The sequence below is a fragment of the Protopterus annectens genome, chromosome 3.part1 (genome assembly GCF_019279795.1).
Source record: "Protopterus annectens isolate FY-2018-M chromosome 3.part1, PAN1.0, whole genome shotgun sequence".
NCBI classification, from domain to species: domain Eukaryota; kingdom Metazoa; phylum Chordata; order Ceratodontiformes; family Protopteridae; genus Protopterus; species Protopterus annectens.
This window is the reverse complement of record NC_056732.1, coordinates 1032740237-1032765472: the sequence shown is the minus strand read 5'-3', so window position 1 is coordinate 1032765472 and position 25236 is coordinate 1032740237. Positions and strand designations below refer to the sequence as shown.

General features: G+C 43.2%; 1 protein-coding gene across 3 annotated transcripts in view; it reads left to right on the top strand.

Moving 5' to 3' along the window:
• Positions 1-25236, top strand: part of SEH1L (SEH1 like nucleoporin) — a 644021-nt gene that overhangs the window by 174544 nt on the left and 444241 nt on the right. The window lies entirely within an intron of this gene.

Sequence of the window (25236 nt, the reverse complement as noted above, 5' to 3'; positions counted from 1 at the left end):
TTAACTTTTACAGAGTCGTACTTAGCCACTTAAAAGAAACTTGCAGTTCCAGTGTACCATCAGAGGTGTTTGCCCTCAGTTCCAGGTTTGCTGGAAGCCAAACAGAAGAACAGTAAGAATGATGGTGATGATACTGAAAGTGAAGAGTGGACCTTGGAAACTAGGGGATGTCATATTTGTTGTTACTGTGCATATATATCTTTTTTTTCCATTCTCTATTCACATGAAATAATCTTGGATTTTCATATAGAGTTATTCTCATAACTATCGCCCCATAAGCCTGACTAGCCTGGTCTGCGAGGCTATGGAGCGCATCATCATGGAACTCATTAACAAAGACATTGGGAACCTCCAAACACTTGATCCAACCGAGTTCGGCTTTGTTAAGGCAGATCATGCCTACTAAACCTGGTTGACTTCTTCGAGACGGTCACCAAGGCCATAGATGAGGGGACGGTAGTTCACACAGCCTACCTTGACCTCACCAAGGCTTTTGACACCATTCCCCACTCGGGAATTATAGAAAAACTCACCAGCCTGAACATAAACCCCTACGTCACGAGATGGGTTGCCAACTGGCTTACAGACAAAACTCACATGGTAAGAATAGCGGGCTCCAGGTCCGACTCTAAACCAGTCACAAGTGGTGTCCCACAAGGCTCAGTCCTGGGACCCCTACTGTTCGGAATGTACTTCTCAAAAGTACAGGCAAACACAGGAGGACTATGGCTAACCAAGTTCGCCGATGACTGCAAACTGGGAGCCATAATTGACTCTCCGGCTGACATGGACATTCTCCAAAAGGGCCTTACTGTGATGGACACCTGGTGTCAAAGTCATGGTCTCAAGCTAAATGCCAAAGAATGCATAGTCATCCCATTTGGGAAAAACAAAACGCCCATGAATTACCACATAGGTGGCAGCCCCCTTAATACAGAAGAGGTAATAAGAGATCTGGGGACCCAGGTAGATAGTAATCTCTCCTTTGACAATCATATTGCCAAAGTAGTTAGGAAATCCTTCTATGTAGCCCATCTAATTACTAAAGGGTTCGCATCTAGAAATAAAGAGGTTATAGTGCCCCTCTACTCGTCACTCATCAGACCCATCATAGAGTACAATGCCCCGTTTGGGATGCACCTCATAAGACACTTCCAACAGCTGGAAAGACCACAAAAGTACCTCACCAAGAAGATTACTGGCCTAAAACATATGTCCTATTCAGCCCGACTGGAAAAACTCCAGCTGTACTCAGTGGCATATCGCTTACTCAGAGGTGATCTCTGCCTGACTTACAAAGCTATGTCCAACTCAGACTTGATGGACATGCTCTACCTAAAGAAATCCAAGTCACTGTGAGCCACTCGCTCTAGTGAGCTAAACGTCGCCACAACAATAAATAGAACATGCTGGAGGGATAGATTCCTGTCACAGAGACTCCCCATGCTTTGGAACAAAATTCCTAACTACATTAGGCAGAGCCCCTCACTAACACTCTTCAAGAGAAACCTTGATGAGTAGATGGGTAACAGAAAATACACCCCTGGGATCACTTCATTGGCTCTTCTTGACAGCGGCTCAGTTAATTAATCAATGGGGCAGCAAAAGCTGACACACTCTGGCTAGGCTTATAAATGCCCTCGGGCAGATAGCCTAGTACCTACCTATGAACCTATATTTGCTGTCAAATGTAATCAAAGATGTTCACCCCATGGACAGCCTGCTTTCTAATGGGTTGCTGTAGTAGTGTACAATTTATAACATGGAATTGCTCATTTCAGTATTGGATATTTCACTGCATATAAATGGGGGCACAATATAATTCTGATTTTTGTAGCTTGAATAATTTACACACAGTGTTGCTAAATTTGTTATCATGACCCTGTCAATGCTGTATACTGATCCCTAGTAAATGACTCTCACTTTAACATCACAGCAAAAGACAACACCACTATATACCCAACTGAACACACCAAATTGCTAGGAGTGGAAATAGACAATAAACTAAAATTTGACATTCACATATCCATGACCATAAAAAAGTCCACAAAAAACTAGGACCGTTATACAGAAATAAGAAACTTCTCACCAAAGCATCAAAGATTTCAATAGCAAATTCCCACCTTATCTCCACCCTACTTTATGCCTCTCCAATATATACCAACCTAAGGCAATGGAATCTAAACAAGCTAGAGACCTGCTACAACATCGCCAAATTCACCACAGGGGCATCCTACCGTAGTCACCACTCTCTCTCACTTGCTGAACTGGGCTGGCTTGAACTCCCTCACCTCCTTCAAATGGTATCAACTCTCACTCGCCCACAAACTAGTAAACCATCCACTAAATGTCCCATCCCTCCAGAATCTACTCTAACTCCATCGCACCACCAGACCACTAAGATCCAGCAACAAAAATCACTTGCAGATCACTAAAGCCAATAACTCTGCTGGTGAAGCACTATTCTCTTGCACCATAGCCAAATTATGGAACTCCCTCCCACCCACAATTGCCTCCATACCATCATGCACCCACTTCAAAACTTTACTAAAAGCGCACCTAAAAACTCCCACTCTAATATCATCCACCCCATCCAACCACTACCTTTCTTTCCACTCCACTAACTACCTTGATTATAGCAACCTCAGATGCTCATAAGCCTAGTATTTATTATACAGCAGGAACTTCTTATTGTAACATTTGTTAATGTCTGTTATGTACTTCACAGATAAAGATTCTAGTTGTCTACTGATGTACTATGTTCTTCATCTGTAAATACGTTGTAAGTAATTGCTATGTTAAATTGTTAATCGCTATGTAATCCAATGTAACTACTGTCTGTTTATTTTAACTGTGGAGCTTTTCTCCCTGGGCCTCCGCTAAAAATGGACCTACGTCCAGTCGACTCTGACTCCGGTCAACAAATATAAATAAATAAAATAGTATATGAATGGAAAGTAATGATCAGTCAGCACCTGCACATTTACTTGAAACAGTTCATGTTTTTTAACGAGGTGTACTAGAGTGCCTTTAACTGCTGTCCATTATTCTTTATATGCGCATTAGATCTTTCCACACAGTTTTGCTTGTCTGTATGTCAAATGCTGTAACCTTGCCTCATGGTGCAACCAAAGTTTTGATTAATCCCCCACATACTCTGCCCCACAGGACAGCCAAAGTTTTGATTAATCCCCACACACCAAGTCCATGGGCATTGCTTACCAACCCTGATTCACTGGCAATAATGGAGAGCAGTGAACCACGATAGTATATTTCTGCAGTGCTCAGAATATTAAGACAATAGTGTAGTTTGACAGCTGTCTACTAAAGCCTTAAAATTATTTTGAACAGTTAAAAAAATGACTGATCCAACACCTGAAGTGCCCAATTTTGCAGAACGACTAGAATTTGCCTCATATTTTTGCTGTATTTATCATAAAATGCTTACTTTTTTGTAAGTACTGAAAACGGTCATCTGCAATAATTTCAGACAGAGTTAAATATTTATTGTTGATTTTGTTTCAGAAAGTGCATGTTGATGCAAAACTGTTCTTGTAACCTTTGCCACCTCTGTTGCCCTGTTTCTCCCAGTCATGCTACTTACCATTCTGAAAACGCATATTGATACAAAACCTGTTGTTCTGTTTAACTGTAAAATGGCCTTTATTGTGTCCCGTCATATGTTTGCCCTGTCCCAAAGTAAGTGGTTTGATTTTCTGGTAGATCGCTGAGAATTAGAGTGTATGCATAGTGATGTAAAACCTGCTGTTCTGTTAACTGTGTAAGTGAATTAAAAAGAAAAACAAGCTTCACGCATATCTAAGATCAACCTTTGTGCTGACTTAAGAAAACCCAGCACTGCATTCATAACCTCAACTTATGCATGGTCCAGTGTTTTCCATTATCACCAATTCACTGTTCTGTTTTGAGGCAGCATTTTTCTATTTTTAAATTTGTCTGCTTCAAACAGTTTTGGAACTTTTTCAGGTGTCTCTTCTATTTCTCTTGACAATTACTTTTTCCTTATTATAAGTAAGATATCTATCATTCTTGTTAACAAAAAGTATTGTAAAATAAACACTTGGGCAAAAATTAAGTTTTTCTTGGGCATTTGCCAAAACAGGAGTACACAGCTACACATGAGTAGGTACTGTTATTTTGACAACTCTTTTTCAAGTATTGGTAATGAACTAAGAGTATCTGTAATACTTTGAGCCTCAAATAGTGACTACAAGGTTTCACTTCACTGTACTGAAAACTACTCACTTAGATCATATCCTCACAAGCATTTTTGCTGAATTGCACCACCCCACTTGTTACGCTTTTCCTAATCAAATTTGTTCATCTTACTGTGATTTTCTCTATGAAAACCTGCCTTGTGGTCTGTGGTCACGCCACTACATTCTGGAATTACCCCAAAGTAATAGCTGATTACATACTGATCTTTTTGATGGTTATAGACTGCGTAGTTCCCCGGTAAACCTTGTAACTGAGTGCTCTGAAATGTACTGCCTCTTGGATAGATGCATTGAAACATCAATACCAAACTGTCAAAAACATATTCACAAGTTTAAAATTAAAATTAAACCCATGTGGTGTAACTGTCTCATCAGCAAACTGTAATAAAAGCTCCTAGCTATCACTAAAAGATGTTCACTTTATCATTATAAAAGAGATTTAAAACTGGTAGGTCAGTCACTTGGACTTTTCATTGCTGGCCTTACATTTCCTAATGATGTTAGGGTTTGCAATTCATTCAAAAGACAACAAGACCTTCTTTGCCTATAGTAGGAAGCTTGCTATAACAATTTTGTATTGAATTTCTGTCCAATGGTATTTCCTTGTCTGACCCCAACAATATTGCTAATCTTCTTGCAGTCAAATTCTCTTCTAGTTTCACTTCACCCACTCTGTTCTCTATTCTCTCCAATTTCTCCTCACTTCCCCCAAGATTTATTTACTTAATGTTTGTTGAAAGAGTAAGTGGATTTGTTCAATGACTGTTTTCTGCCACAACCAAGGCCATTCAGGCAGTAACAAAGTGAGCAAAATCCATTACAGTAAAATGAAACGCATTTTAACTGTACGTTATGCAAAATATAGCAAGTAATTAAAAAAGAAAAATAACTTAAAGGACCATTACGGGGAAAAAAAAACTTTTTATCTTTACTTGAATTTATACACATTGCTATCAGTTATTCATCAGAAAGTAGTAGTCACTACTAATTTTCTTTTGTTTGTAACCCTCACTGTTTTTGTGGGGCAGACATCCTGATCAGAGCTTCCTTTCTTCTAAAGCTAAATCTTCCCCATAAGTGCAGCAGTTGTTGAGATTATAATGCCCGTAGCTGGACTGTTACGTCTCAGTTCCACTCACTTCCAACAGAGAAGCAGTGCTAATACTGAGATTCCTCTGTACTAGTATCACTCACAGATGTTCTTCTTGTTTCACTGTTGCAGTCATCACACTTGGGTTATCTGCCTGCAGGTAGCCCTCAGTCTGCCCGAATACCAGAGTCTTGGGATTTCTGCGTTGGATACTGTCGCTTCTTCCATGACTTCAGGTTGTCAGGGGTATAAAACAGGCAGCCGACGCCATTGCATCAGTCTCTCTTGCCGAGGAGCCCGAAGTAGAAGCAGTTCGCAAGTGCCAGTCGGCCGCTACCTGAAATTTTTGTTTTTCGAGTTTCAAACCTGAAGTCTTCTAAAGCTAAGTACCCCATTGTGGATCCTTTTTTTCTTGTTCTAACCGATGTCAGAAAAAGTTAACAATTGTCTTTCCTGTGGAAAGCAAATACATCACAGAGATTTTCATTCTTACTGCATCACCTGTTTAGGCCCAGACCACGACATCCCTCGCTGTTGGTTTAAGTCCCGAACCATTTGTCATCAGGCTATCTTTGTCACTAAATTCTTTCGCTTTCGTTCTCCATATTCCGAAATGGCTTCGATAAGCCATCCGACTACCGATCTTCCGAAAAACAAATTTAAAGATAAAGACAGAGACAGACCACATAGGTCCAAAACTGCCGACAACGCTTCCGTTAAGCTAGTCAGCAGTCCGCCGGTACTCGGTGAGGTACCTTTGCAGCCCCTGATGCCCTCTTCTACAGATTTTCAGGCCTCTGCTGAGACCCATTCAGAGTCCAGTATGCCGCGAGATGCTTCTTCGCTATGGAACCTGCAGATTTCTCTACCTTGGATGGGTCCGGAGCCGGTGTGCAGGCACCAGCTTCTAAGGGTGTATTCTGACCTACCGATGTTCGAATTAAACTGACTACTTTGTTTTTAGCTAAAACTACCGAGTTTCTTAGGCCCAGAGTACGCACTACGCCTGGAAAACTGACTACCAAAGCGCATGCTCAAGCTCCCATGCCACAAAAACAAATGCTTAGAATGACTGAAGACCTTATTACCCTAATTAGGGGAAGCCAGCCTTCCCCTGCTAAGAGACAAAGAACTGAGTTTCATTCTGATTCTGCAGACCAGGAGTCTGATGACTCTGACCCTTCTGATTATCAGGACAGGCCCTTATCAACTTATGAGGATTCAGATGCAGAGGAATCCATTCCCTCTGCCTCCCCTCCGGAGGATTTTTCTTTTGGTGAAACCTCGCATACTTTAAGAGAGCATTTCCAGTGGGAATGCCAGGACTACCCTCAGTCCAAAAAGAGACTCAGAGAATTTTTAGAGTTGCCTCAGCATAGGCCTCTAGCTATACCCCCTGGATGTTGTAGATGATGTCTTCATGGAATCCAGTCTTACTCCAGACACTTTACCCCCGGTCCCTAGAAAACCTGACAGGTACTGCAGAGTACCTGATTCTCACAAATTTCTCTTCAAGAATACTACTGCGGATCCAGAGACCATTTCCCAGGGACCTAAAGGTGTTAAGGCTACTACAGCCAAAAACCCTACCCCTTCAGACAGGGATTCCAGAGGTTTAGACAGATTGGGTAAGAAGGTATATAACTCTGCAACTCTTGCCATCAGGGCATTGAATTGCCAGTTTCACATGTTGAAGTACCAGCAACATATTATGGAACTAATTAAACAAAAAATGGAGTTACTTCCAGATTGTGCAGAAAATAAAGATTTACAAGAGTTAATGCATTCTGCAAACCAAGTTAGTAAGCATACTTTGCAGTGTGGCTTTGATGCCCTAGAAGCATCTTGCAGGGCTGCAGTCACTGCATCTGTACTGAGAAGGCATGCTTGGCTGAAGGAACAAACATTACCAGATCATGTCAAATCAAAATTACTAGACATTCCTTTAAATAAGGACTGTTTGTTTGGCACCAAAGAAGAAGAGGTTCTTAAAAAGATGGAAGAAAAAGATAAATCTATGCAAACTGTTAAAGAATTCTTACAAGTGCAGCCATCTAGATTCAGTAGGCATTGGCCTTCTAAAAACTGGTCCTTTCCAGCCCCTTCCAGGCCTTCTTAGTTCAAACCCAGGGGAAACAGGCCACCCACACTACAGTCTCAGGGTATGCAGAGATCTAAACAATGGAGTGCTCCCACCTCAAAAACAGGGAGTGGTAAGCCGCCCCCTTAGGGAAAAAGCTCACTATGACTTTTCAATTATCCTTCCCAGCCCTGCCCAATTACTTGTGCCCCTAGGAGGAAAACTTGCCCGTCATGCAAAAAACTGGATATCCATTACTCAGGACCGATGGGTCCTAAACATTGTATCCCAGGGGTACAGATTCTACTTCCATTCACTGCCAACCCCAAGTGGGTTTCCAGACCTTCCTTCAAACTAGTGGGCAGAGGCATAAAAGCAAGTACTTTCCCTGATCAATGTCAGAGCTATTCAACCTGCTCCAACAAAGGGGGCAGGGTTTCTACTCCAGACTTTTCCTAGTACCCAGAAAAGATTGCTCTTGGTGCCCTGGTGGTCCCAAAATTCAATATGCTTACCCTGCAACAGCTTCTCCTTATGCTAGCCAAGGATGCCTGGTTAGTCACTCTAGACTTAAAAGAAGCTTATCTGTACATCCCCATAAGGGAGTCATGCAGGAAATGTCTACGCTTCAGGTCAGGCTCTATGCACTATCAGTTCTCTGCACTTCCCTTTGGCTTATCTACTGCGCCCAGAGTATTCACAAAGTGCCTGGCTCCAGCCATTGCATATTGCAGGCAGAGAAATATCCAAATTTTCCCATACTTGGACGATTACTTGATTCAGGCAGACAGTGAGGAATTGCTACTTCAGTACCTGGCATTTGTCAAAAGCCTTCTCACTTCATTGGGGTACACCATCAACGAAAAGAAAAAACAACTGGTGCCCAGTCAAAAGATTGTATTCCTGGGAGCAAGTTGGACACAACTTCCAATGGCATTTCTTACTCCAGAAAAACAGGTCTGTCTGACCAACTACTTCAAACAAATGGCCACCAGAACCCTGCTATCTGCAAGGAAAATACTGCAAGTCCTAGGGTTCATGGCCTCATGTATTCTGCTAATTCCATATGCAAGACTGCATATGAGGAAACTTCAGTGGTACTTAAAAAGCCTTTGGTGCCAACATTCTCAAGACCTGGAAACAATCATTTCAATCATACCTTGTCTAAGGGCAGAGTTCCTTTGGTGGGCAGAAGCATGCAACCACAACAAGGGACTGCCTTTCACTCAACCCTCGCCGCCCAAACCCTGACAACAGACACATCAGACTATGCATGGGGGGCTCACATGGCAGGCAAATGCATTCAGGGCCAATGTAGCCCAGGCCAAATTCTCCTGCACATCAATCAAAAAGAGATTGTAGCTGTACAGAATGCTCTGGCAGCCTTCAAATACCTAATCCTTCCAGGACAGCTGCTAGTAAAAACAGACAACACCACAGTTATGTGGTACATAAACAAGCAGGGGGGAACTCATTCCTACCCACTCTGCAGGTTAGCCATGACCCTGTGGAACACAGCCTTGAGCAACCAATTGCATCTACAAGCTCAATTTCTGCCAGGCAAACAAAATTCACTGGCAGACAACTTAAGCAGAAATCTCCTAGACCCACACAAGTGGAAATTGGAGCCCAACACCTTCGACCTTCTAATCCAGAGATGGGGGACACAGGAGGTGGACCTCTTTGCCTCCCCCGAGAACCACCAGTTGAGCAAATTCTGCACCAGGAACCCTCACATCAGGGCCAGGAAGGTGGATGCCCTATCCTTCCAATGGGAAAACCTCTCAATTTATGCCTTTCCCCCTCTGCCCCTCCTGTCAAAGGTACTACTCGAGATCAAACAGGACAGGCCAAGGGCAGTTCTTATTACCCCAGATTGGCCACGTCAGTACTGGTACCCACTCTTACGCAGTCTGGCAACAGTGCCACCCTGGCACCCTCACCAGACTCCTACCCTGCTGTCTCGGCAGGAGGTAAGCTTTTGCATCCAGAGTTGCAAACCCTAAACCTTGCAGCCTGGCTTATCTCCTGAATACACCACCAGCAACTCTCAGCAAACAGGTGCTGGATGTCATTCTTGAAGCCAGAAGGCCTATTACTAGGAAATCCTATGCTGAAAAGTTGAAAAGATATTCTTCTTGGAATCGGTCTCAAGGAAAGGACACAGCAGTGCCCTCCTTACCTCTAATCCTGGATTACCTAGCAGAGCTACTTCACAGAGGCCTAGCCTTCTCCTCCATAAGATTTATGCTTCTGCCATCTCAGCTCATTATAATACTGAGCCACCTCTATTTTCTCACCTTTGCATCAAACAGTTCCTGAGAGGGGCTAACAACTTAAGGCCCCCTAGGAGAGCACCCACCCCTGCCTGGGACCTTAACTTTTTACTAGAAAAGCTCATGCTTCCCCCTTTTGAACCTGCTGCTTCAGCAGAGTTAAAATTCCTCTCTTGGAAAACAGCCTTGCTTTTATCCATAACTTCAGCAAGAAGAGCGTCTGAGTTACAGGCGCTAATGGCTGTGGAACCCTTCATCATGTTCCAAGCTAACAGGTTTTCCCTCCGGACTAACCCGTACTTTATTCCTAAGGTGGTGTCCAGTGTGGCTCTAAACCAATCCATCCATTTGCCAACCTTCTTCCCTAATCCTCAGAATAAAGGGGAAAGGATCCTGCACTCCTTGGACGTGCACAGACAACTAAGGATGTTCTTCGTGTTTCACTGTTGCAGTCCTAACATATGGGTTATCCGGCTCCTGGTAGCCCTCAGTCGGCCCGAATACCAGAGTCCTTGGTATATGACGTCGGCTGCCATCAGTTGTAAACTGATGTCAGAACATCAGGTATAAAGGGAGGTGGCCAACGCCATTTCCTTTTTCTTGCTGCAGAGCCTGAAGCAGATGCAATTTGCACTAGTGCCGGTTGGCCGTTTACCTTCTTTCTGCATTCCGACTACCAAGTTGAAGACGCCTTCAGATAAGTACCTCATTGGGGATCGTCTTTTCTTGCTTTAACGAATGTCAGATAAAGTTAATAACTGTCTTGCCTGTGGAAAACTGATTCCGCACTGTGATTTTCATTCCTACTGTATAACTTGTTTGGGCCTTGAGCACAACGTCCCTAACTGTGATCTCTGTGCTTCCGTCAACCCGCGTACCATATGCCGTAGAACTAAAATTTTATATAAGCTTTTCGGAGTCATGCCTAAGTTTGTCGGTATGGCGTCTTTTGGTCTCCCGACTTCAGATATACCTAGGAAACGCAAGGACCATGACAGGCCTAGGGTTAAAGCTGCTGACAACGCGCCGGTGAAATTGGTCGTACCTTGACAGGACTAAACCTTTCAGAAAATCTTTCCAGCTGCTAGTCAGCTTTGTTACAGGGGCAGAGGGCAAGGCCATTTCAAAACAAACCATTTTCAAATGGATAGCACACTGCATCCATTTCTGCTACAAGCACCATGGAAAACATTCCGCTAGGGCTACTTCCACCTGGGACATTCTGGAAGCTGCAACCTGGAGTTCTGTGCACACCTTCACCAAGCATTACCACTTACCTATTTTTTTCTAAATCCAGAACTAGATTTGCTACAGCAGTCTTACAAGGCCTGCTAGCCAGCCCTAACACTTCTTGACTGCCTCCACCCTTCCTCAGCTTTGGGAATCAACCCAAATGTGATGACTGCAACAGTGAAACACGAAGAACATGGTACATTTGTGTACACTTACCATAAATGTAGATGTTCGAGTTTATTCACTGTTGCAGTCCTGGTTTCCCCTCCCTCCAGCCCCCTGTTTTTTTCTATCCTTTTTTACCTCTCCTCTCTATGGCCATTTTTACTGGCAGTGGTATTTACTTTTCACTGGTGGTGTTCCCCACCATATACTAGCTTTCTATTTGGCGGGCTCCTGACATTTGGGGCAAGATGAACCGATGTAATGGCGTCGGCTGCATGTTTTATACCCCTGACGACCTGACATCATGGAAGAAGTGACAGAATCTGACGCACAAATCCAAAGACTCTGGTATTCGGGCTGACTGAGGGCTACCTGCAGGCAGATAACCCAAGTGTGATGACTGCAACAGTGAATACACTTGAACATCTACATTAATGGTAAGTGTACACAATTGTACTTTCTGCACTGCCTCTTATAAATGTTTTCCTTACTGATGTGTTACACGTTCTGTGAAAAAAGTGTCCAGAAATATCTACTCATTGCTGAGATAAGACTTCTTTTGAGGGGATACTGCTTTTGTGTGCTTCATTTCCTTCTCAAGTTATTCCTCCCATATTGAAATAACATAATAACGGAGGAAGTAATGAACTAATTTTGATTCGTTTTTGTTACTATTAAAGTTACACCATCAGAGAGAGAGGGTAACTGGGCTGTCCTATTGGAGGCGCGAAAGTTACACTAGCAGTTGTATTTGGATGCTGCAAATACTCCTGGGCTGAATGACATATCAATTTCTCGTTTGATGTTGAACAATGTGGTCTGAAGAAGTCTGCTTTGCAGATGAAAGCGCTTACCACGTTGTACTGAGTACTTCAATAAATTGAGTTTTTCCATTCCTTGTTCCGAGTCCATTCACGCTTTGGTTGCTAACCTAGCAGAGACTATTTTCAGTCTCATTGTTGTGATTACGTTATTCCTCCCATTTTCCTTCCTTCAGTAAGCCACAGTATCATATTTCCTGCCCTGCAAAATGGAGCTGATTACAGTAGAGAGTCGATTATCCAAACATCGATTATCAGAAATGTCAGTTATCAAAACCAGCCTTCCAAAGTTTTCGGGTAGGAAAAATCATAAAGTATGAATATGTAAACATTATATGTACTTGCTTGAGCCTGTTTTTTGAGCTTGTAGCCAGCTCGTGTGTGAAAAATATTTTTTATTGTCCATTAGAATCGCTGAATGGTTGAAAAATGTATTCCTGCATGCAGGAAAAAAAAATATTTTAGAAGATTTTTATCCAGTTCAGTTATATGTTTGATTATCTGAACAATTTGATTATCCGAACTATCCTAGGTCCCAATTAGTTCTCATAATCAGCTCTGTACTGTAGTCACCTATGCATAACAGTGGACATCAGACCAGAACTGTCTGCATAGTGTGCCAGTAAAAATGTTCCCTCATCTCTGTTCGTATTCATGTCATCTGAGTAGCACTTTCACAGTAAATAATGTTGCATAATGCTTATATTAGTCCTTAACATGCAGAAGTGTAAGTATTTCAGAAACTGTGCTCTGCCCTGTTTATTAGAATTCATATCGGCTACTCACAATTGTTGATATGCCTGCAAGCAAATACTCTTATCATCCACCAAATAATAGTCTTATTTCAGACAGATCATTACATAATAATGTTGTCAATCTTGTTGCCTGTCAGACAGGCCACTGATCTTACATTCTGTATATCCTTACTTTTGCCTTAGTGGATTTCCATTGCACATTTTCTGATGTTACTCAGTATATTTCTCTGTAAGTGGAATGTAATGCTTACTATCACTGTACCTAGCAACGTACACACTCTTCTGTCCGAGTTAATGTCAGAGCTACTTTCCAGTCTACACTGCTGCATCCTTTTCTATTCATTCCTACCCAAGAATTTTGATAGTTCCTTCAGAAATAAAAAATAAGCGACTGTCATAAGCTTTGAGTTTTTTACCGTAGTTATTTTTAAGCAGTCTGCAGATAAGCTAGCAACAGTTTCAGTGGATCTTTTTGCAATTATGTTAACTTTTTTCCTCAATGAAAATTATGAGTTATTCCAAAGTGCTGATGATTCTCCCACTCAGATTAATCAAATTTTGATTAGTTACTATTTGTAAGTCAGACATAGTGGCCAATTCAGTTGTCAAGTTGTAATCACACGCACCTGTAGCAGTAAAAACACTTTGCTGACATCAGCCGGCAAATGCACAAGAATCAGGTTCGTGTCCCTCTTCTTTTCTGTTACAACAGTTACTGCATGTGAGCATACACACGCACGCACACACACACACACACACACACACACACACACACACACACACACACACACACACACACACACACACTGTAATGCACCGCCTAAAAGTAGCCATTATGCATCTCTGTACAATCACAATCACAATTGCAATGTCCATGGTCTAAACCAAACACCTCAAGTCATGCGAACACATCCTCCAAATGCACCATTGACTGTGATGGATATAAGACTGATGCATTACATTCGTGAGTAAATATACAAATGCATGTTCTGCAGCATACACTGCATTCCTACAGCCCTTTCCCACATATACCTCCACAATCCCCATGTTGTAAAGGTGAAAATGTATGCCATCTAGAGAGTGAAATACTATTTGTATGATATGGGCATTAACAGCATAGCAGCAAGACATTATCAAACAAGAGATAACTTACCTTCATTATGTCTAGTCTAACAAAACACTGTTCTCCATAACATCTGTTATTTAACAAACACATATACACATACACACAATGTACTAGTGAACCATAGTGCTTTGTTTGCCTCTCCACAAAGCAATGGTGCACCAGCTCTGGAGGACCACAGTTGCTAAGGATATCTGCTCTGGGCACCCAAAAGTTGCTGTAGCAAGCCCACTGTGCTGACATCCGAGTATTGCCCAACAGGACAGGTGTCAGCCCAGGTCCTCTCCATTGTTCAGCGTTACACCATCCACTATAAATACTCATAGACACAGACCGATAGAATTGCAACAAGATCCATTGAAACTGTTGCTAGGTCATCTGTAGATTGCTTAAAAGTAACTGTGATATAAAACTCAAAGCTTATGACAAGTCACTGATGTTTTATTTTTCAAGGAACTGTCAAAATCTTTGGGTAGGAGTGAATAGAAAGGGATTTAGAAGTGCAGAGTGGAAAATAGTATCGACATTAACTTGGACAGAAAAGTGTGCATGTTGCTAGGGGCAGTGATAATATGCATTATATTGTGCTTGCAGAGAAATACATTGAGTAACATCAGAAAATGTACAATGGAAATTTCATTGACTGTGCATACTAAAGCAACAGTGTGACGATGTGAGGTACTGCCAGCTATACCAGGAGAAGTATGGCAGTTGATGTGAGTGGAAGTGTTTATGGTTTTAGAGATTCCAGATGCTATAACACATCTCACAAAGCTCTGTATATATGGTAACACATATAAGCTAAATTTTGGTTCAGATTCTAGCAATGGGGGTAACATGGGAATCAGAAGTCAGATGACCAGATGTATGTGATGTCATTCTGTAGTCTAAGACAAAAATGATGTTTAATACCAAATGAGACAGAAGTCTTATGGTAGTCTGTTTTTAGAACCTGACGAAGAAGGATCCCTCACTTACTTAATCACTTACGTAATCTTGCCTTGCTCTAGTAGGTATCCAGGGAATAGTAATTCTTTAGATTAGTCAGGAAAATATAGTGAGATCAGTTAAATATTGTTTTTCTGTATCTGTGTGAATCTGTTCATCTCTGTTATTTTAAAATTTCCTGTGATTGAAACTCTGGTGTTTATTGCTTCTTTGTCTTTAATGTTGCTTTAGACTTGGCTGTAGATGCAGTGGTAAGTTGTGTAGGCCTGAAAACACCCTCAGAAGCCGATGCCTGCTCAGCGGATCCTGACCCATCTGAAGGATTAATGTCCATAGGTCCAACACCTTGAGTATCCAGAGGCCTAGGCAACTCCACGTGGGAATTGGTCGCGGCCTGCGGCTCTGAGGTAGCGGGTGTCAGGGGCTGCGAAAGCGACTCACTGAGAACCGGCGAACCAGTGACTGGCCTAGAAGAGGCTTCGTCGTCAGTTTTGGGCCTCGGGTGCCTGTCCTTATCCTTATCTTTGCATTTTTTGTGAATTCCGGTCGTCTGTTGCTCCAACGGCATGGTATAATTAAACCTTCGGCCAAAATAATGGCGTGCAAAATCAGACCGACGTTTAATAGTGCGTTTGTTAAATCTAGCACAAAACCGACAACTAGTGACGTTGTGATCTGGGCCTAAGCATGGAATACAGTAAGAATGAAAATCCTTATGAGGTATTTGCTTCCCACAAGAAATACAATTATTAACTTTTACTGACATCGGTCTGAGGCAAGAAAAAGTTTCCCCAATGGGGTACTTAGCTTTATTGAAGACTTCGGATCTGAAATCGAATTTGAAATCTCAGGAGTCGGCGGACCGGCACTTGCAAACTGCTTTTGCTTCGGGCACCGCGCGGCAAGAAAGACTGAAGAAAATGGCGTCGGCTGCATCTTATATACCCCTGGCGCACTGACGTCATTGAAGAAGCAACGGCAACTGATGCCGGACCAAGACTTTGGAACTCTGGCCGACTGCAGGGACCGCCTGATGGCAGGATAACCCAAGTGTAATGACTGCAGCAGTGAAGACACTCGAACATCTACATTTATGGTAGGCACAAAACTGTACTTTGTTACCCTTGCATAAGGGTGGCCCTGAGAATTACAGGCTTATTAGTCTCAGTAGTGTTTTTTCAAGGCTATGGAATTTATTGTAGCTGATTTAATAAACAATGATATAGGTGACCTTTCGTCCCTCTGAATACACTAGTTTGGTTTTGTGAAAGGTAGATCATGCCAGCTCAGCACGGTCATTTCTTTGAAAAAGATTGAGGCCATGGATAAGGGGCAATACAGTCATTGCTGTTTATCTGGAACTTGTCACTGTCCTGCATGCTGGGATTATTGGCAAACTTTGCTGAATCATCATTAACCCATGCATAATTCTTCTGTTTGTCTGGCAGAAACCATACAGTTAAAGTCAGGAGTATTTGCACTGTGCATAAAAGTGTCACCAGTGGTGTCCTACATAGCTCTGTCCTGGGCCCTCTTCCTCATCTCAGGTGCATATTTCTGTACATAAAAGCCAATATCAAGAGACTATGGCTAACAAAGTTTGATGATGATTACAAACTGGGGCCAGTTGTCAAATCCTATTCTGCATTCAAGTTTTCCTTCAAGGGCTGGATCAAACAGTTCTTGGTTTATTTGTCATAGTCCTTCCTTCAAAGCTATGAAATACAGTATAGTTTCCCTCAGTAAATCCAGCATCACTACTGCTTGGCACTTAAATGACATTCCACTTAAATTTGACACAGTAATCTGAGAATTTGTATGTTATGTTTATAACACACTCTCCTTTGACCACCATATCTCTGCAATGCTTAGAAGGTCTTTCTACTGTCCACAGCTTATCATTTGTGTTATCTCCCCAAGGTCCAAAGAAGTTATGCTCCCACTTTACTATTCCCTTATTTGGCCCATCATTGGATATAATGCACCCCAGAAGTATGTGCCTCGTTAAGCACCTAAACCATCTTGAGAGACTTCAGTGTTTCCTCACAAAAAAAAAAAGTCAAGTCTCCCTAACCTTAGCTGTTCTGATAGACTAAAAGCCCTGTCCCTGTACTCATTATCGCACAGATTCCTGAAGGGTGATCTCTACTTAGTGTTTCTTGCTATGAATGACCCAGCAATTTTTGAACACCTTCACCTAAATAGAACTGATGGTAAAGCAAATGCCTGCTATAGAGCCCTAAACCTGTACTACCACATCAACACCGGCTAGCGTGGCAGATACTTAACCCAACATATACCCCTCTTCTGGAATAGGTTGCCAAGCAGAGTACTTCCCTAATAACATTTAAAACCAGTCAGGATGACTGGATGGGTGATTGCAAATTGTTGCTGGGAATATGTGGAGAATGTCTAATTAAAGGGGACGTTAGTGTTAGGTGATGTGACTGATGATCTAGATGGTTTTCTTGGATGCAAGCATAGTAAGAATTTGTGAACTTATAAACTGACAGTTCATTGTCAGCATAGGTTTCCAGATCACTGACTATGGAATCTGCTTTCAGGGCTGTGTTGTCAGTGTGATAGTTACAAAAAAAGTTGTACTTGCTAAAAGATAAAATTATACATTTTGTTGGTATTTAGTTTTAGTCCAAGGTTTTGAATTCGGGTATTTGTTTGGGAAAGGCCCTCTTGGAGGATTTTGTTGTCAGTGGAAAGTTTATGATGGCATCATGTTTACCGTCATCTGCAGACTTGGTCAGCCATAAACCCTTAACATTTGTTTTAACCTGCGAGAAGCAAATGCGAAAGAGGAGTGGCCCAAGAACTGAACCATTAGTGACATGTCTTTGGAGGAGGTAGAGAAGTTAACCGTAATTTCCTTGGTTGAATTTGTGAGCCAGTTTGTTGTCCATTGAGTTATGCAGGGATTTACATTTACCTGGGAGAGTTTTACGATACTGGAGTGTCGAATAGTGTTTAACGGCTTTGCAAGGTCTAGATATGCAGTGGGTGCTGATTTACCTTCATCTATTACTTCAGTAACCTTCTCAAAGACATTGACCAGGTTAATAGACAGGAGCTGCCCTTGATTAATCCAAACTGGCTTGAGTTGAGAGTTTGTAAGTTACCTGTGTTCTTATTTACTAATTCCATAATGATCCTTTCTGTAGTCTTACACATGAGGCTGGTCAGGTTTATGGGTCTAAAATTAACCAGCTCTGCTAATAGCTCCACCTTTGTGCAGTGGGATGACTGTTGCTGTCCTTTATTCATCCGACATGAAGCATGTTTGGAGGATGATATTGAATAACAACCTATATAGGGGTTCGGCAAGTCATGTTATAGGCTAACCAGTATGTTATCTGGCCCAGAAGAATTAGTGTCCCTGGCTTTGGATAGCACCTTGAGGGCTTGTTCATGGAGATTTGGGGGGGGGTGTAAATGCAGGTATGTGATTTAGGAAAATACGAGTGGATGAATTGTGAACTAAATTTATCTGTTAGTAAATTGACTATGTTCTCTAGGTCTGAGTATGTAATGCCATTTATGCTTAGCTCTCCACAGTGCTTGGCATTGTTTATGACATTTCTAACATAATTAAAGAAGATCATGCCAGATCAGCACAGTCAGTTTCTTTGGAAAAGATTACTGAGGCCACGAATAGGGGACAATACAGTCACTGCTGTTTATCTGGAACTTGCCACTGTCCTGCATGCTGGGATTATTGGCAGACTTTGCCGACTCATCATTAACCCATGCGTAATTCTCCTGATTGTCTGACAGAAACCATACAGTTAAAGTCAGGAGTATTTGCACTGTGCAGAAGTGTCACCTTTGTGGTTATCCTTCCCCTGGGTGTCTAGTTTTAGCTCATATCTGGCTTTGGGTTGATTTGCCCGAGGTCCAGACTGCCTTGTTAAATTTAGCAAGAGCATAATTGGGATCTCGAGAGTTAAAACTCATTGCATGTAAAAATATATTTTTTTCTTTTGTTATAAAACATGTTTATGTTAGGATTCCACTATAGGGATATGTTTTTTAAGTTGTAATTTTATTTACTTTTGATGGGGACAGATGCCTCTATGCAGCTATTTATATGTGGGTAGATTTTGCAGTAAAGGATTTCAGATAAGCAGTGAGGTCATCAAAATGGAAGGGGCTTTTGAATTTAGCTAGGTCATCACTCTGTTATAGTACATTAGCCTTGCATAATCTCTGATTACTGAGGTGTTGTGTTTCAATCTTAAGGTGAATATGACTGACTTTTATAGTCTGATTTGACCAGCGACAAAGTTGCAATTAGTCTGGAGCAAAGCTGTTCCATATTGGTAAAGATCAAGTCCAGGATTATATCACCCCTATTTAGGTTACATAATAACAGGTTCAGAGGGTTTGTATTGATGAAGTCTAGAAATTTCTGGGCATACATGTTTATGGATGTGTACATGTCACAGTTAATGAAGGGGGTAATTGAAGTCTTGTAGGGTAATGCTGTTTGGCTTAATGAATAGGGACTCCATACTGGTTAGGTAGGAAATATGGACTGAGGACATAGAGTGGGTCCTATATTTATTTGTTTTAAATAACATGAAGACACGACTGCTTTTCATGTCTTCATTTAATGCAATGTGGCCCTGAACATGCAGTGGGCATTAAAACTCTGTACTGATGGAGTGTTTCTATTGGTCTTGAACCAGGTCTTTGTGAAGATGCATATATCAATATTTCCCAGGGTAAGCCGTGCTTGTAGGGACTAGAGCTTTGAGCAATAAAGTCTTTGTGCTCTAGTTTCTGATGTTCTTCGTGTTTCACCGTTGCAGTCATCACATTTGGGTTATCCCTGCCAGGGTAGCCCTCAGCTGGCCCAAATACCAGAGACTTAGTATTTCTGCGTCGGTTGCTGTCACTTGAGGACTGACGTCAGGTCATCAGTAGTATAAAGTAAGGCAGCCGATGCCATTACATCAGTCTTTCTTGCCATGGAGCCTGAAGCAGAAGCAGTTTGCACGAGTGCCGGTCGGCTGCTACCTGAGTTTTCGTCTCCGAACTGAAGTTGAAGTCTTCTAAAGCGAAGTACCCAGTTGGGGATCCATTTTTCTTCCACTAACCGATGTCAGAAAAAGTTAATAATTATCTCGCCTGTGGAAAGCAAATACCACACCGAGACTTCCACTCTTATTGAGTCACTTGTTTAGGCCCAGACCACGATGTCCCCCATTGTCGTTTCTGTGCTTTCTTCAACGCCAGAACTATCCGTCGTCGGGCCCTTATTGTAGCCAGATATTTTCGTTTACAGTCCTCAAATTCCGATATGGCTTCAGTAAGCCGTCCGACAGTAGATCTTCCAAAAAAAAACGTAAAGATAAAGGCAGAGACTGCACAGGTCCAAACCTACCGACGATGCTTACATTAAGCTAGACGTCAGTCCTCCGGTACTCCAGTGAGGTGCTTTCGCAGCCCCTGATGCCCACTTCAGTTGATTTGCAGGCCGCTACCGAGACCCTTTCAGAGTCTAGTATGCCGCAAAACTCTTCTTTGACTAAGAATTCTGCAGTCGTCTCTACATCCGGAGCTGCTGAGCAGGCGCCGGCTTCTGAGGAAGTCCTTCCCACTACTGAATCTCGACACAAACCGACATCTTCTTTCGGTACTGCCGTTCTTTCAAAAATGACTGAGTTTCTTAGGCCCAGGGTACGAACCACACCCAAGAAACTGACAACCCACTCTCAGGTGCCTGCTATCTTGCCTCAGTCTCAAATGCTTAAAATGGCGGAAGACCTTATCATGCTGATCAGGGGAAGCCAGGCTACCCCCTCAAAAAAGAAAAGAGATCTGTCCTCTGTAGTTTTATCTGAATAAGAGTCAGATGAATCTGATGCATCTGACTATGAAGACATGCAACCCATCTCCACTTATGAGGATTCTGATGCAGAGGACCCCATTCCTTCAGCCTCTCCCCCAGAGGATTTTTCCTGTGGGGAAACCCTGCATACTTTAAGGGAGCATTTCCAATGGGAGAGTCATGACTACCCTCAGTCTAAAAAGAGACTCGGGTAATTCTAGATCTTCCGCAACACAGACCCTTGGCCATCCCCCCAGTCCTGGATGTTGTAGAGGATGTTTTCCTTGAATCCAGCTTGACTCCTGACGCCCTACCTCCTGCTCTCAGAAAACCAGACCGGTACTAGAGAGTCCCTGACACACAAAATTATCTTTTTAAAAATCCAACAGCTGACTCTGAGGTCATTTTTCAAGGGTCAAAAGGGATTAAAGCCACCCCTGCTAAGAATCCCACCCCCTCAGACAGGGATTCCCAAGCATTGGACAGATGGGATAAAAAAGTATACACCTCAGCTACTCTTGCTATCAGGGCACTAAATTGTCAGTTCCATATGCTGGAATTTCAGCAACATACCTTGGAACTCCTTAAACAAATTTTTCCTTCCACACCCTTCCAACCCCAAAAGGTTTCCCAGATCGACCACCAAATCAGTGGGCAGAGGCTCAAAAGCAAATCCTTTCCCTGCTCTCTTTGAGGGCAGTAGATCACTTTCCTGCAGAACAGATAGGCCAAGGCTTCTACTCAAGACTTTTTCTGGTGCCCAGAAAAGAGGGCACGTGGCGCCCCATCCGCGATCTATCTATTCTAAACACCTTCCTCGTGATCCCAAAATTCAAAATGCTCACCTTCCAGCAGCTGCTACCCATGCTCTCCAAGGACACTTGGCTAGCCACCCTGGATCTAAAAGAGGCCTATTTCTACATTCCTATCAGGGAATCATGCAGGAAATATCTCTGCTTCAGGGCAGGATCTCAACACTTTCATTTTTCTGTGCTTCCCTTTGGCTTATCTACTGTTCCCAGAGTTTAAACAAAATGTCTGGCTCCGTCCATTGCCTTTTGCAGACAAGAAATCTTCAAATTTACCCATACTTAGACGACTGACTGGCTTATTCAGGCAGACAGCCAGGAACAGCTGCTCAAGCACCTGGCCTTTGTAAAGACCCTACTAACCTCCCTAGGGTAAACAATCATTGAAAAGAAATCCAAACAGGTGCCCACCCAAAGGATAATCTTCCTGGGAGCAAGTTTGGACACAGCATCTCAGATGGCATACCTTACACCAGAGAAACAAATTTTCCTGACAGCCTACTTCTCTCAACTAGCCACCAGGCCCCAGCTATTTGCAAGAAAGATCCTGCAAGCTCTGGGGTTCATGGCATCTTGCATACTACTCATTCCATGTGCCAGATTGCACATGAGGAAACTTCACTGGTACCTAAAGAGCCTTTGGTGTCAACACTCTCAAGACCTGGAAACTCTTCTAACTATAATTCCTTGCCTCAGAAAGGATTTTCTTTGGTTGGCAACAGCATGCTCCCACAAGGGACTACCCTTCTCCCCACCCCCCACCGCCCAGACCCTCACCACAGATGCATCAGACTGCGCTTGGGGTGTACACCTGGACAGCAGGTGCATACAGGGCCAATACAGCCCACAGCAAATCCCTCTGCACATCAGTCAAAAAGAGATGATGGCTGTGCAGCACGCCTTGATAGCTTTCAAACCCCTCCTCTCTCCAGGGGTTCTCCTGATCAAAACAGACAACACCTCTGTCATGTGCTACATCAACAAGCCAGAAGGGACTCACCCCTACCCTGTATACAGGCTGGCCATGAAACTTTGGCTCGCAGCCTCTTCCATGCAACTACACCTGTTAGCACAATTCCTACAAGGCTCTCTCAACTCTCTGGCACACCAATTCAGCAGAAACCTTCTGGACCCACACGAGTGGCAACTCCATAGAAGTTCCTTCACCCTATTAACTCGGAAATGGGGAACCCCGAAGGTCAACCTCTTTGCCTCCCACACCAACCATCAGCTCAGCAAATTCTGCACCAGAGAGCATCACTGCATGGCTTGGAAAGTGGATGCCCTGTGCTTCCCCTGGGTCAATCTGTCAGTCTATGCCTTTCCTCCCTTACCTCTCACCCCCAGGGTACTGCTCAAAATAAGGGAGGAAAAACCAAGGACCATTCTTATAGCTCCAGACTGGCCCCGATAACACTCATACCCCATGCTGCGCAGCCTGTCCCCGCTGCCTCATGGCATCTTCCTCAGATTCCAAACCTCCTGACCCAGAGGGAAGGGGAATTCATGCATCTCCAGTTGCAGACACTCAGTTTGGCAGCTTGGCTTATTCCCTAACTCCGAACTAATCTGCCATCCTCAGTAAAAAGGTTCTGCACCTGGATTCAGGCTAAGGGAGCCAATACGACACAGGCCTCCATCCCCTCTCATCCTGGATTACTTAGCTGACCTACTACACAGTGGTCTCTCCTTCTCCTCTGTAGAAATTCATGCCTCTGCTATTTCTGCTCATGTTCCCACTGGGCAGCCCCTTTTCTCACACCCTTTGATCAAACAGTTCTTCAGAGGGGCTAGCAACTTGAGGCACCCCAGAAGGGCACCAACACCAGCTTGGGACCTTAACTTTGTCTTGGAAAAGCTCACCCTGCCCCCTTTCAAACCAGCTTCTTCTGCTGAGCTAAAATTTCTCTCCTGGAAGACAGCATTCCGTCTGGCCATCACTTCATCCAAAAGAGTCTCTGAGCTGCAAGCACTCATGGTTGTGGAACCCTTCACCATCTTTCATAAAGACAGGGTATCCCTCAGAACTAACCCATTCTTCATGCCCGAAGTTGTGTCCAGTGTGGTTGTCAACCAATCCATTCATTTGCCCACCTTCTTTCCTAATCCCCAGAACAAGGGGGAAAGGATTCTTCACTCTCTAGATGTGCACAGACAGCTCAGATTCTATCTGGACAGGGCTAAATCCTTCAGAAAGTCTGATCAGTTGCTGGTTAGCTTTACTACAGCAGCAGAAGGCAAAGCCATCTCCAAGCAAACCATTTCCAAATGGATAGCACACTGCATCCATTTCTGCTACAAACAGCATGGAAAGCCTCCCCCCAAGGGGGTAAGGACACACTCCACCAGAGCAGCCTCCACCTCTGCAGCCTTCCTCAGAGGAGTCCCCACCAGGGACATCTGGAGGCTGCCACCTGGATGTCTTTTCACACTTTTACCAAGCATTACCACCTGCTTCTTCTCCAAATCCAGGGCAGGGTTTGCCTCTGCAGTCTTTCAGGGCATCCTAACCAGCCCCTAGTTTCCTTGACTGCCTCCACCCATTTCCTCAGCTTTGGGAATCTACCCAAATGTGATGACTGCAACAGTGAAACACGAAGAACATAGTACAATTGTGTACACTTACCATAAATGTAAATGTTCAAGTGTATTCACTGTTGCAGTCCTAGTTTCCTTCCCACCCCCCACCCCCCTTATTCTCTTTCTCCTTTCATTACCATTATTCCTTATTATTTCCCTTTCCTTACAAGGGGCATATTGGTATTTATTTTCCACTGGTGGGGTTCTTCCACCAGAACCTGGCCTCCTACTTTGGGGCTCCTGACAGGCTAGGGCAAGAAAAACTGATGTAATGGCATCAACTGTCTTACTTTATACTACTGATGACCTGACTTCAGTCCTCAAGCGACAGCAACCGACGCAGAAATACCAAGTCTCTGGTATTCGGGCCGGCCGAGGGCTACCCTGGCAGGGATAACCCAAATGTGATGACTGCAACAGTGAATACACTCGAACATCTGCATTTATGGTAAGTGTACACAACTGTACTTTTTGTAATGCTGGAAGCTTTAGAAGACTGATGTTGCCTAAAAAGGCACTATGGTGTAGACAAGGATTTAGCCGGTAAATGTATGCCTTGCGGGGGGGGGGGGGGTTGGGTGCAGGTTTTCCCTGGTAAGGCAGTTAGTTCTGTCTGCCATCTCTTCCCATGCTGATATATTGTTCCCCCTTAGAATGATACCAGAAGGTAATCCAATTGTTGAAGTCAATAATCTTGTGTTTATATTGCTTCATCATTGGTGGTGATAGTAGAATGCTGCTCAAGCCTAGTTTCATGCCTGCCTGACACACACACACATTTTAAGAGCTCCATAGTATCTCTCCTCATATAGTCCAGGGAGGTACGTCACCTTTCCTTGCACAGCCTGGCAAGTGGTGGATCAGTGTGACTCACTGTGGAGTCACCTATGACTAGCATATTGGATTGTTTAGAGGTTTTCCTTATGGGCTTTTGAATTAAGTCAGTATGTATGTACTGACTGAAATCAGTGTTGTAGTATTTCTGTTGCATGGTTTATCACCACTGCTATCTGGCCAGTGTACCAAAGCTTTACCTTCCCAGTATGACACATCCAACATGAAAGCATAGGGGTATATAGGCGGATGTACAAGCATAATTCCCTAGACTCACTCTCTGCCAGCTTGAAAGCAGGTTGTGTATCTGTCAGAATGATTGTCGTTTGGTTGTTGGTACTGTTGCTTCGAATACTCAGATAAGTACCCCATTGGGGAATTTTCATTTATTATTTATTTATTTATTTTTTTTACCAGTATTAGATGTCAGCTAGGAGGG